The 12,784-nt window shown below is 42.8% G+C and overlaps 1 non-coding gene across 1 annotated transcript; it reads right to left on the bottom strand.

Moving 5' to 3' along the window:
- Positions 1-6,232: 6,232 nt before the first annotated feature.
- On the bottom strand, positions 6,233-6,445 carry LOC148161927 (small nucleolar RNA U3). The gene has a single exon (XR_015767296.1). It is a non-coding gene; the product is annotated as a small nucleolar RNA U3 (small nucleolar RNA).
- Between the last annotated feature and the right edge of the window lie 6,339 nt (positions 6,446-12,784).

The following is a 12,784-nucleotide window of genomic DNA, read 5'->3' as shown; positions in this document are numbered from 1 at the left end:
ACAACTCAGAATAACTTTGGTAACTTAGTATCTTCACACTTGACACAGTTTTCTTTCATTTTGTCTGATCCCATAGTCTCATGCTTGAGTCTAAACACATTTGTACAAGGAAGGTGATATCAATACCACACCTAAAATCTGTACCGCTAAATGTTGTAGTGCTTATTCCTAATGGTACTTTAGGCTTGTTTCTAACTGCCTGTAGCTACGTTTCGGCTGACTCTCAAGGCAGCCCATTCTAACCATGTGTGCACTTCTCTTTGGCCCCACCACCAGGTGAAGCAGTGCATCTGAGCTGTCTCCATCGCTGGGGGAAGGATGTAGGTCAGATAGGTAATAAAGAGAAAGGGGGACTGGGGTGCAGCAAAAAGAAAGCATGCTTATGTGTGGGTTGATTCCAGAGAGGACCATTGCATTGCTTTTTAAAATTTTTTAATTTACTTATTTGAGAGAGAGTACTTGAGATATCAGGAGCGGTGGTGGGGGTAGTGGAAGAGGAACAGAGAGAAGCTGACTCACCACTGAGCAGGGAGCTGGACATACGGGCTTATCCCAGGACCCTGGGATTCTGACCTGAGCCAAAGACTGACACTTAAACAACTGAGCCACCCAGGTGCGCTTTAAAATAATTTTTAAACTAATCTGGTCCACTTAACATAGGCATTGTATTAGTTTCACATAAGGTCATGGGATTTATTTTGTATTTCTTTTTTAAATATTATTTATTTATTTAGAGCAGGGGTGATGGGCAGACGGAGAGGAAGAAAGAATCCCAAGCTGACTGCACTGAGCATGAAGGCTAAACTGGGGCTCAATCGCATGACCCTGAGATCATGACCTGAGCTGAAATCAAGAGTCAGACGCTGAACCGAGAGAGCCACCTTGGTATTTCTAAGAATGATATGTTTAGCCTTCTCTCTGAAATAGGCACTGAGTAATGAGCAAGGCGGAGAGAAACCATAGTACCCATAGGCGCCAAGGTCAGATTGCCCAAAATGTACCACAATGGCATATTTGGGGGAAACAGAATGCCACAACGACCACTGGTGCATGTTCATTCAGACTCCAAGATCTCTGAGAAAACTCGAGATTGCAGGGTTAAAAATAACCTGAAAGGATCAGAGTGAAATGCCCTTGGGATGTGTGTGCTCTGATCTAAAGTACACAGCAGAAGATGTTTTGTAGATAGGAAGCCAGCTGTAAACAGCACACTGTGCATTCCCTTTTTTGTTTTCTTATCCTGTGTTAAAGACCGAGTACAATGCTGTTTACAATTAATTGATCACAGCCAGTTGCAGATTTCTTTATTCCTTCTCCACTGCCATTACTTCACTTGACTAACCCTGTGTACGTGGAAGATGCGCCTTACTAAGCCCCTGCTGTAAATCATTATAGTACTATATCACTGTAGAAGGTATATTAGATTATGGAAAATAAACCTCAGGACCTCGGGCTGTTTGCTTGGGGTCCCCTGTGCCTCGCTATACTGTCGTCTCTTTTTCTTTTTTTAAAAGATTTATTTATTTGAGAGAGAGAATGAGATAGAGAGAGAGTGAGCATGAGGGGGGGGAGGGTCAGAGGGAGAAGCAGACTCCCTGCTGAGCAGGGAGCCCAATGCGGGACTCGATCCCTGGAATCCAGGATCATGACCTGAGCGGAAGGCAGCCGCTTAACCAACTGAGCCACCCAGGCGCCGCGGTAGTCTCTTTTTCTCAGTTCCTTCGCCACCCCAGGTCCCCGACTCTCTGAGGTCGACAATATTGATTATTTTGAATTGAAGCTACCCAAAAAGAAACTGGTACCAGGACACTCAAACCCTCCTCTGTCTCCCTGAAAGCAGGAAACCAATCTCCCATATGAAAAAGGCACCCCCTGTACTAAGAAGTAAAAAGACATCCTTCTCACCAGGGTTTCTAAATTCGGTCTAGACACTCTCTAAATTAAAACTTCCCCAAATCCCTGAGAAATGTATTTTCTCCTTGTCTAAAATGCATAAAAACTGTCTGCCTTAATACTTTATATTTCTTTAAGGGTCTCCATTTCAATATCCGTTCTCCATGCGTATTCAATGTCTCAGTGAAACTTAATTCTTACTTAAGCTGGGAGACCAGGACAGGTAACAGAGGAACTTCTCCTTCCCTGCATACCTTTTTTGTGATCCTAATATCTTAGCCAATGATTTGTAAAGGAAAGAAGTAACAGAATTATATACCTGGGAAAAAGATTTGTCCCCAGGAAGGAATTTCTGGTATTTTTAACAGTGGAAATATCTACATTTGATCCAAAGTCTCCTAAAAAGTATTTATTTTTAAGTTGAACTTCTAATTTAAGTGTCCCCTGAAATTCAGATGTGCCTTCCCAGAGGGTACGTTAGGAGACTCCACAGGGAAGCTCGCAGCCAAGTCCTGTGTGGGGGCCGTGCTGCCATCAAGTGCTGAAGGAGTTTGGGAAAATCTCTTCATCTCTCTGCGCTCAGCTTCCTCATATGTAAGATAAGGTTGTTATTCAAATTCTCCACGGTCCCTTCCTGCTCAGTTTCTGTGAGTGCACAAGGGTCTGCGGTGCCTTTGAAGCAGCCCTGGGGACTGCAGCTGAGACCTGACTTGGTCCCTTCACTGTGTGTCTCTTGCAGGAGCCTGAGCTGAGCCCACACTGAAAACAGAGAACAGAGGGAGCATTTGGGAGACAGAAAATCAGCAGGTTTGGAGGATGAGAATAACGCAAAGAAGGACAAGGCAATGGTGGAGCAGGTGGTTGCCCAAAGGAGGTAAGAAGAAGGACAAGTTGGGTCCAGAAAAATCAGGGGAAACTGAGGAATGCATACAGCGGCATCCAACTCTGCAAGGAGCAGCCTGAGCTGAGCAAGGAGAACGAGGAGAGTAACTTCGTCCACGGTGAACCTGTGCACCTCCCGAGGAGCCCCACGGAATGGATCGGGGTTGGTTTGTACTGCAGGGAAGCACCAGTTCCAAGAGGAGGAGGAGGAGGAGGGGCACCTGGGTGGCTACATCTTTAAGCGTCTGCCTTCAGCTCAGGTCATAATCTAAGGGTCCTGGGATCGAGCCCCGCATGGGGCTCTCTGCTCGGCGGGAAGCCTGCTTCTCCCTCTCCCGCTCCCCCTGCTTGTGTTCCCTCTCTCGCTATGTCTCTCTCTGTCAAATAAATAAAGAAAATCTTAAAAAAAAAAGAGGTGGACGATGTGACCATGAGGTTCTGCCCCAGACCCCTAGCTTTGACCTTGGAGCTCCCTCACGGTCGATGTTCTCCAAGTAAGTGTGGGCTTAGAGGGATCAGTGATGTTTGGATAAAGGTTGGACTTGTCCATTCTTACCACAAAGAGTTCTACCCTAAGGTCAGGAAGGGCCAGGTTAGGAGACCCTTGCCTCTGAGGCAGTGATACCAATTATATTCTTCTGAATTTATGGTTGTCAAAGACTTTACACACCTTTGTCTTGACCGTGTGTTGAGTGTTTCATTTTCCTTAGTCTCTGTTATGAACTTGGAATTCTGACATCAATAAGATTTCACAGAGGAGGTCAAAGCAGTGAGAGGAAGAATGCAAACAAAATCTTGTAGCTCAGCGCCCCTGGGTGGCTCAGTTCATCGAGAGCCTGCCTTCAGCTCAGGTCATGATCCCAGGCTCCAGGGATCAAGCCCCATTGAGGGGGGTGGCTCCCTGCTCAGCAGTGGAGTCTGCTTCCCCCTGTCCCTTCCCCAGCTGTTCTCTTTCTCTCTGTCTCTCTCTCACTCTTGCTTTCTCCCTCACGCTGTCTCTCAAATAAATATATAAAATCATTTTAAAAACTGTTGTAGCTCTCCTAACCTGGGGTATGGTGGCAGTGCAGAGGATGGAGGGGGGAGGGGGCTAGGCCGAAGACATCTCTTCCTACTGAGAGAACCATTGAGAGGAATCCAAGAGGACAGTCCCTCTTCATCAGAGCTCACCACAGGGGAGTGTCATGGGGCATTGAGAGTGTAGGGCAGGCTCCTCTGGAAGGAAGGGTATTTGTTGCCTCCTGGAAGAAAGCAGAGAGCATTCGTGCATGTATTTGGGACAGGAATGTAGTTGAGATTAGAAATTTGCCACCCCCTTTATCAGATCCATGAAGGAATGTCTCCGAGAGCTTCCTCAGTGCTTGGTTTGGTCCTAGGAGTCATGAGTACAGAGATGAGTAAAACATTATCCCAATTGTCGTGGGGCTCTCAGTCTAGTTACCAGAAGTCATGAAAAGTGTAGTGGTGGTGGATTCCTTGGAGGAAGTGGCCAGTGCTGCCTGGGGATGGCCTGGTCTCCCTCCGTGTTTTCCAACAGCTGGATGACCTGTCCTGACCCAGGGACCCTGGGCCTCAACTCAATTTCAGCCTCTCAGGACACAGCCAACACCTAGGTTCCATGTAAACCCAAAGCAGTCAACACTATGAAGGTCTGCAGAGGAAACTGCTGCTATCAGTAGCTCCCCACTTTGTCTTGGCCAACTGGAAAATAGAGGCGAGTTCATTAAGTCTTGTAGGGTCATCCTTGCCCTAATGATCAGGGATTAGTCTTTCTCTCTGTTAAGTGAAATACTTTCTAGCTTCAGTATTCTCTCTCCACTTAAAAACTTTGGAACTATTGGCTAAAGTATAGATCAAGTAGCTACAGTGAAAAAGGGGTAAAGCAACTTCCAAGCTGCAGTGAGAATGCGCAGAAACTCTTATACTGAATAATAATCGGACAAATCACTTTTAAATTGCACAAAAGGTTTATACAGTAATTCTGGAATAGACAATGTAAGTCTGTCGCTTTCTCCTTCTTCTTAACATTGCTTTGATAATTTAAGATCATTTCCATTTCCATATAAACATTTGGATCAGCTTAGAAATACTTACTAAAATGTCTGCTAGAAGGTTGATTGGCATTGTATTAGATCTTTTGATCAATTTGGGAAGAATTGTCCTCTAACCATAATGAGTCTTCCAATCCACCACAAATTTTATCTCCCCATGTATTTAGTTCTTTAATTTCTGGAAGTAGTGCTCTGCAGTTTTCAGTGTAATGTTCTGACACATATTGTGTCTGATAAGACAATGCAATAGGAAAACTGGTCAAAAGACTTGAAGAAGAAATGCTTCACAAAAGAAGATACACAAATGGCCAAAAAGCACTTGAAAAGATGCTCCACTTGAAACCATTGAAAAGCATGAAGTTGAACATAAATCAAAAGGGATTCACTAATGTCTCTGCAAGGCTCCATCTTAAACTAAGTAACCTTTTCCTTCTCTTCTGCAAACCTCTGCTCCTCCCTTCTAAGCCTTTTGTTTCAGGAGCCTGGTACCACCCTAAAGACAGGATGAAGGAGGCTGGCAGCATGCACACAATTTCTGTCAAAATAAAACACCCCCCCGCCCCTTCCTTCAGGGGGAGGGGACTTACAGTTTTTGAGGGCCTTGGCCTGTTCTAGCCCCCTGTGCCCCGAAAAGCAATAAAGCTATTGTTCCTCAATATTCCAAACTCTGTCTTCGTCTTATATTTTGGCTCTGAAGCACAGAGGTCAGTTTTCGACGGTACACTCAGCCACTGGGAAGATAAATTAATACTACAGTGAGTTACCATTACACAACCATCCCCGTGGCTAAAATTACGAAGACCGAAAACATATGTGGTGAGGATGTAAAGTAACTAGACGTTTCATACACTTGTGGGAATGAAAAATGGTCCAACCACCGAGAAAAGCTGAACCACAGATAAACATTTACCAATCACGTGAACGGCCATTCCTCTCCTAAGGATTTACACAATATGGCCACACAGCAAACTGCACATGAATATTCATCATAGCTTTATTCCCCATGGCCAAACCCAGGAAACTGCATAGATGGCCATGAATAGGTGAATGTACAGACCAAATATATCCATACAGAGGAATACTCCTTAGCAATGAAAAATTCTGAACTGGTGATCCATTAGTAATATGGATAGATATAAGAATCCTTAGGCTGCACGGAGGAATGTAGGCATAAAAGAGTTCCATTTCCATAACGTGGTTAAAAATCAAGCCGTCTTTGATGCCAGTGGTTGCCTGGGGCTGAGGGTGAAGGCAGTGAGAGACTTCAATGGATCCACCCAAGGGAAGCTGTGAGGTAGAAGAAATGCCCTGTGTCCTGAATGGAGCAGTAGTTTCAATTGTATGTACATCTGTGAAAATGCATTTAGTTGTACAGTTTATCTTTTTTAATTTTTATTTGTTGAGAAAGCACTCACACTGCATCCTCTCTCTCTTACCCTCCAAAGGAGGAGAAGAACGATCATCAGTGGCAATGGGCAGCTGTGGAAACAACACCTAAAATCACGTTCATGCTCAGGAGAGAACAATGTGCCTCCTCCTTGAGGTTTCAGGTCCTCTACACGTTCAGAGAAAATTCTCTAGTAACAAACTGTAGAAATGAACTGGAGGGTATTATGCTAAGTGAAATTAAGTCAATCAGAGAAAGACATGTATCCTATGACCTCACTGATAGGAGGGATTCTTAATCTTAGGAAACAAATTGAGGGTTGCTGGAGTGGTGGGGGTGGGAGGGATGGGGTGCCTGGGTGATGGGCATTGGGGAGGGTATGTGCTATGGTGAGCACTGTGAATTGTGTAAGACTGATTAATCACAGACCTGTACCTCTGAAACAAATAATATATGTTTAAAAAAAGAGAGAGAGAGAAGCTAGTAGGAAGGGAAAAATGAAGGGGAGGAAATCGGAGGGGGAGATAAGCCATGAGAGAAGATGGACTCTGAGAAACAAACTGAGGGTTCTAGAGGGGAGGGGTGGGGGGATGGGTTACCTGGTGATGGGTATTAAAGAGGGCACATTCTGCATGGAGCACTGGGTGTTATGCACAAACAATGAATCATGGAACTCTACATGAAAAACTAATGATGTAATGTATGTTGATTAACATAACAATAAAAAATTTTAAAAAATAATAAAAAAGAGAGAGAGAAGCTAGTAGGAAGGGAAAAATGAAGGGGAGGAAATCAGAGGGGGAGACGAACCATGAGAGACGATGGACTCTGAGAAACAGACAGAGGGTTCTAGAGGGGAGGGGGTGGGGGGATGGGTTAGCCTGGTGGTGGGTATTAAAGAGGGCAGCATTGAAGGGAGCACTGGCTGTTATAGGCAAACAATGAATCATGGAACACTACATCAAAAACTATTGATGTAATGTATGGTGATTAACATAACATAATAAAATAAAATTAAAAGAAAGAAAGAAAGAAATGATCTCTGAAAGTACAGCCTTAATTGTACACTTTAAAGGGATGCCGTCTACTGTACCTAAATTATACCTCAGCAACATTCATGTAATAATCTACTATATTTCTCTATACTAGCAGTGAGCATTTAGAAAATGAAATTTTTAAAAAAAGGAAATGAAATTCAATAAACAGAGTGGAGATTCATGTCCACCTTCATTAAATGTATGAGAACACATGTAACAAAGATGCCTGAAAACTCTTGCTGAAATAAATTAAAGGATACTAAATAATTAGGAAAAAATATATCACATTCATGGACTAGACCACTCAAATTTGTTGGAACATCAAATCAGCATTATTCTGATTCATACTGGAGAAGGCAATTTGGGGGCAAATTTACAAGCTAATTCTCAAATGTATTTGGAAATCAACATACCTAAATAGCCAAGACAACCTTGAAGAATTAAATTGGAGAAATTTACTAAATTTTAAACCTCACCGTAAAGCTACAGTAATTAAGGTGCTCTTAATGGTGTAAGTAACACAATGTAAATATATCAATGTGAGAGAGTAGAGAGTAATAAAATTTCCTGATACGCATATACATTTTTAAAATTTTTCTTTTAATTTTACTTCTTTTCAATTATTTTCTTTTTAAGTAATCTCTGCATCCCACATGGCGCTCAAACTCAAAAAAAAAATAAAAGGTTGTGAGTTTTACCTGAGCACTGATTAGTACAGCTGCATGGGACAGGGAATCTTTACCAGGAGAGAGTGTCATGACAAAGGAAATTTTGATAAAGGGTTATATACCAAAATATATTTTTTACATAAAAAGTGACAAATTTTTATACAAAAGACATTGTAGAAAGTCACTGCATTTCCCGGTCTTAAATTTCTAGTACATGTAGGGCTGTATGGCTTTAATGTTATGGGAACCAGGGAAGTGTCTTCCTTTTTCTTATCTTTTCCAGAATGCTCCTTTTGGGTTCTTTTCTTTCATAAAGCAGATGTCCAATGTGTGCTTGGGGTGAAATAGAGCCCATGCATTGAGGTTTTGTGGATTCATTTTGACCTTGGTAAATGTGAAAGCATCGCTTCCTTGGGAGCCCAGGGGCAGGACCCACAAACATTAAAGGTGGACAATTGCCTTTATCAGTGCTACAGCGACCTCCTAAGTCTCTGGCTCCTAAGATCTAGGGGGGAACCTGTGCTGAAGAAGTGAAGAGGTGCTTCAGGGCACCACTTCCCCTGCCTGCCTGTTTCTCTCTCCTCAACCTCAGCTTCTATGCCACTGAACACCACTGCACACATCTACTGTGGACATCATCCATCATTGACCCATGACCTCGAACTGCCCATGTTTGCTTCCAGGAATACAACCACAGGTCAATGGCATGAGGTCAACTCAAAGAAATCTAGCAAGCCATGGTCCACCTTTTTAAAATTGTTCCAAATTTTTAAAAAATATTTTTCCAGTATAGTTAACATACAGTTCCATGAGTTTCCAGTATATAACATGGTGATTGAACATTTCCATACATTGCCCAGTGCTCATTACCACAAGTACACTTCTTAATCCCCATCACCTCACCCATCCCCCAAGCCCCCCTACCCTCGGCAACCATCAGTTAGTTCTCTATAGTTAAGGGTCTCTTTCCTGGTTTGTCTCTCTCCCTTTTCTATTTCCTTTGCTTACATGTTTTGTTTCTTAAATTCCACATAGGAGTGAGATCATGGGGTATTTATCTTTCTCTCACTGACTTATTTCACTTAGCAGAATACACTCTGGCTCCATCTGTGTCCTTGCAAATGGCAAGATTTCATTCTTTTTTTTGGCTGAATAATATTCCATGGTATAAATAGATAGATAGACAGATAGATAGATAGATAGATAGATATAGATATGTGTGTGTGTGTGTGTGTGTGTGTGTGTGTGTGTGTACACATATATATATATATCTTCTTTATCCATTCATCTTTCGATGGACACTTGGGTTGCTTCCATATCTTGGCTATTGGAAATAATGCTGTAATAAACAAGATACGGGGCATATATCTTTCCAAATTAGTGTTTTCACTAATTTCATTTTCTTTGGGTAAATCCCCAGTAGTAGAATTACTGGGTCACATGATAATTCTATTTTTAATTTTTTGAGGACCATCCATACTGTCTTCCACAGTGGCTGCACCAGTTTGCATTCCCACCAACAGTGCATGAGGGTTCCTTTTTCTCCACATCCACACCAACACTTGTTTCTTGTGTTTTTGATTTTAGCCATTCTGACAGGTGTGAGGTGATAACCTCATAGTGGTTTTGATTTGCATTTCCTCAATGATGAATGATGTTGAGCATCTCTTCACCTGTCTGTTGGCCATCTATATGTCTTTTCTGGAGAAATGTCTATCCATGTCTTCTATTTTTAATTGGATTATTTGGGTTTTTGGGTGTTGAGTTGTATGTGTTTTTTTTTAAGATTTATTTATTTATTTGACAGAGAGACACAGCGAGAGGGGGAACACAAGCAGGGGGAGTGGGAGAGGGAGAAGCAGGCTTCCCGCTGAGCAGGGAGCCCAATGCGGGGCTCAATCCCAGGACCTTGAGATCATGACCCGAACCGAAGGCAGACGCTTAACAACTGAGCCACCCAGGCGCCCCGAGTTCTATATGTTCTTTATTTATTTTGGATACTAACCCCTTATCAGATATGTCATTTACAAATATCTCCTCCAATTCAGTAGATTGTCTTTTTGTTTTGTTGATGTATTCCTTTGCTGTTTAGAAGATTTTATTTTGATGGGTCCCGACAGTTTATTTTTGCTTTTGTCTCCTTTGCCTTAGGTGACAAATCTAACTCTTGCTTTTCTGGGTTGTGCTTCATGGAAACACAGGATGGAGAGAGAGCCACAATGTTTCCCCAAGGTCAGCCTATGCTCTGGTGGAGTTGGTACCTTTGTGGGAGGCAATCAGTTATGTCCTTTCACGGATGCCTTTCCAGTGTTCCACATCAGCTCTCAGTTCTGGGCCCTAAAAGGAAGCTCACCAAGATGAGGCCCTATCCATACCTCCTCTAATGCTGGACCCTAGGGAAAAGCCAGGGGCAGGAGTATAGAAGCTGCATCCATGTGTGAGAACTCATCACCCTCTGAAATTGCCGGTGTTGGTGCTCTTGGCCTCAGATCCTCACCTGCCGACAACAGCCCTCTCGGCACCTGTCACAGGGTACTGTCAGGACCAGTAGAAAGGTGAAAGCATCTGGGAAAATATCAAGCAGTCAATGTGAACAGAGGTGGGGGCCTCCCCCAAGGTACATACATGCGGTGACTCTGTCTGAAGGAGAGTGCTGGCTGGACTCCAGTGCTCCACTTCTCCATGTGCAGCGAGCACCCAGCCACAGAGTCTCAGGCCCCTTCCTAAGGATGGGGGCTGCTTGGACAGTATGCAGTGATAATAAAGTCTTTATTTGTCTGACATTCTGTACTATTCAGAGTGTATCTGCAAGTACTATGCTCAATTGATCCAATTAATCTTCATGGTCCCAATTGTAGATAGACAGGTATTAGTATGTTCACCTAAGCAAACAAAATGAATGGTTGCTTTGCAAAAGAAGAAATACAGGTAACTAACAGATTCAAACTAAAACAAGATACTATTTTTCATCTGTCATATTGACAAGAATTATTTCAAAAGTTAATGTTTGTTTGGCATTTTGTAAAGCTCACTGAGTCACTATTAAGTACCAGGCAGTAGGAGAGACAGAAAGGACATACAGACCTGGATTAGTCCATCTGAGTCCTTGCCCTCAAGAGGCTTTGATCTAGAGCAGAGCTTCTCGACCTCTGCACAACTGACGTTAGAGTTGGGCTACCCTTTGTTTGCGGGAGAGGTTCCTGTGCTTGAAGGATGCTCAGCAGCATCCCAGCCTCTTCATACTAGATTCCAGTAGTACCCCATCCCCAGTTGAGATAACCAAAAATGTCTCCAGACATTGCAAAATGTCTCCTGGGCAGCAAAATTGCCCCCAGTTGAAAACCACTTGTCCAGGTTAACAAGAAAACTGGGAAATTGTGTTTATGAACTCGTGGTGAGAGTAGTATTTTAATTGGAGGGCAATGTGACAATGTGTCTTGAACTTCCTCAGACACCTTGCTCCAGCAATTTCACTTCTGCTAGGCCAGGGAAACAGCAAGAGAGCTTAGTGTAGCTTGGCTGTGAATGAAGAAAGCAAGCCTTGCTAGAAATTCTAACCCAAGTCTACACCCACCGGGATGTACACAAACTCAACACAGAAAACAGGTGAAATGTACCCATTACCAGATGCAACATAGTAAAATGAATATTGCCCAAGAAAAAGAGAAAAGTGTAATAGCAGCCGAGGAGCAAGTGATTCTCTACAAAGAAACAATAATCAGAGCAGAGAGCAACTTCTCCTCAGCCATAATAAAAGCCCACGGGAATGGAACGATATCTTTACGGACTTATGAGGAAAGAAAATCTAAAATTCTACATTACAATAAACTATTGTTCAAAAGTAAAGACAAAATTAAAACATTCTCAGACAAATAAAGATTGAAAGAAATGTTACCACTCACAGCATTAAAGACTTTTGGAAAGAAGCTGTTGACCAATAAGAAATGAGTAGCAAAGGCAGAGAATCAAGAGGCAGGGATCAAAATACCAGTAAACATATGGAGAACTAGTTCTTGTAATAAAAATAACCAGGATTACTAATTTAGGGAGGTTTAAAGATAAGGCCAAAGTAAAATACTGAAAACAGCATGTTAGAAAATAGAGTAAGTGGTCAAACTGCAAGGTTTCAATGTCTTCACGCTGTTGGGGGCGGGGGGGGGGTAGCAGGCACAGTCCTGAGGTCCAGAGTTCACTAAAGCAAGTGTGCACGTCAAAGCTTACGGTCGGCCATGAAAAGAACTGCACTTGAATGGGGGACTTCCATACCAGCAGCAAAAGTAAAGGGAATAAAGGAACTTTGATCAGTTACTCAGTCTGTGCTAGGAGACTGAAAAGAAGGGAAAAAAATGTCAAAGAAAACTGCAATAAATAGAGAGTACAAAATACTGTTGTTGGAACTAGGTCTGAATTCATCAGTCATCACAGTAAATGTAAACGGATAAAATACTACAGTTAAAAGACAGATTTTGAGATAGGATTCATCCACCCATATGCTGCTTAAAGGAGCTGAAATAACATCAGAAAAGATGGATGTGAAAAGATGGGAAGAAGAAAAATGTCAGAAACGTGGCTGAGCAAGACAAAGGCCCAGTGGTCAACCTGAGACTAGGCCGAAAAAGAACCCCGCTGATAACCAGGTATTGTTGGCAAAGCCACATTTGGCCTGGCCTGGAAGGAAGTCCCCAACATGCTCCAAAACTGGAGATCACCTCTGAGAAGCCAAAGCTTTAAAATTCCTTGGCGAAGGTGAACTTCAGGAACGGTCTGAAAGGGTCAACCACGCTGGCCTCAGAGCACAGCCTCAGTGTCTACACCAGAAACACGCAGCTGCTGGGGTAGATACACAGGAAGGTTTACTAAACTGAA

Source organism: Eumetopias jubatus, unplaced genomic scaffold, assembly GCF_037043125.1.
Source record: "Eumetopias jubatus isolate StellerSeaLion01/CBP00866 unplaced genomic scaffold, mEumJub1_p1.0 scaffold_39, whole genome shotgun sequence".
NCBI classification, from domain to species: Eukaryota; Metazoa; Chordata; class Mammalia; order Carnivora; family Otariidae; genus Eumetopias; species Eumetopias jubatus.
This window is presented reverse-complemented; position numbering and strand designations above follow the sequence as displayed.